The following is an 833-nucleotide window of genomic DNA, read 5'->3' as shown; positions in this document are numbered from 1 at the left end:
CTAGCTCCGTGGCAGAATGTGAATGAATCTACTGCACATGAAAATAGTGTTTGAATCCGTCGTCACGTTTTTTTAATGACTTATCGCGGGAATTACTTCGAGTTTTTCGCATAATCATGGTTTAATGGAAATGCTGTTTTTTCGAAACAGTGTTTTATCGAAATTCTAGAAATTTCGAAAAAGTTTTGCGCAAAAGTGTAATGGAAACGCAGCTATTGGTTACTAGCTGCCCAGAGCTCCACTGAGATGATCATGTTTGGCACAGAGTGTTTTTTATTTTTATAGATTATTTGAGCTTCTGTTAAGCATAAAAATAAATAAAAAACATTTTGAGAGATACTAGTTTTTTTTCAATATCTTTGCGTTTGTGCCAAAAAATAGGCATAATTCCTATTTATCATAAAAAAAACGTCATGAATGCAAATCCAAATTTCTTAAAAGCTAATGTAAGACTGTACAGCTCCTTCTAGGTTTTGATCAGTAGAAAATGGCTCTTTTACTGTCAAAGGTTGCCGACCCCTGTCCTGCACCATCGTGCTGTTTTTAAGGAAAAACAACTTTTTTGGTGTTTTTTTTAACATTTTACCAGGTCAACAGGTTTTATGAAAGCATTACAGTGGTCCCTTGGAGATCTCATAATGACTTTTTGTAGACAAAGTTCAGGTTTACATTGTTTTTTTTAACATAAAAGAAAATCAGAACCTGAAGTTTTACTTTTTTTTGAAAAAAATGAAAAAAGCCTAAGTTAGCCAAAACAGCTAGCATGCAGCTAAAATATTAGCTAAACTCCAAATTACCCTAAAAAACCTTAATAAATGCCAAAATAGTCCAAA

This window comes from Oryzias melastigma, linkage group LG11 (genome assembly GCF_002922805.2).
Source record: "Oryzias melastigma strain HK-1 linkage group LG11, ASM292280v2, whole genome shotgun sequence".
Lineage (NCBI taxonomy): Eukaryota > Metazoa > Chordata > Actinopteri > Beloniformes > Adrianichthyidae > Oryzias > Oryzias melastigma.
Note: the sequence above shows the minus strand (reverse complement) of the source record.